This window comes from Penaeus monodon, chromosome 27 (assembly GCF_015228065.2).
Source record: "Penaeus monodon isolate SGIC_2016 chromosome 27, NSTDA_Pmon_1, whole genome shotgun sequence".
Taxonomy (NCBI): domain Eukaryota; kingdom Metazoa; phylum Arthropoda; class Malacostraca; order Decapoda; family Penaeidae; genus Penaeus; species Penaeus monodon.
Window position 1 is genome coordinate 2718577 of NC_051412.1, and position 311 is coordinate 2718887.

Sequence of the window (311 nt, forward strand, 5' to 3'; positions counted from 1 at the left end):
CACCCTATTTCTTCCTCTCGCACGAAATGGCAACTGTGCACGCGAAAGTTTCTTCAGGAGCTTTCACTTCTTACCTAACCAGTGCCTCCTTTACCGCTGACGCAGGTGGACACATGACGGTCTTCCCTGTTGATTGACTTAAAAGAAAAGTTTTTTGTTTTGTTTTGTTTTGTACAAGACTGATGTACAAAAAAAAGGTGAAAACGATGCTTCCGACCCGGTACGTAGTCGGTAAGTAAGCCGAGTTGCTGGTTAGTGTATTCGTAGAAATTTGTGAAATGCTTCACACGAAATATCGTGATTAGTAATGT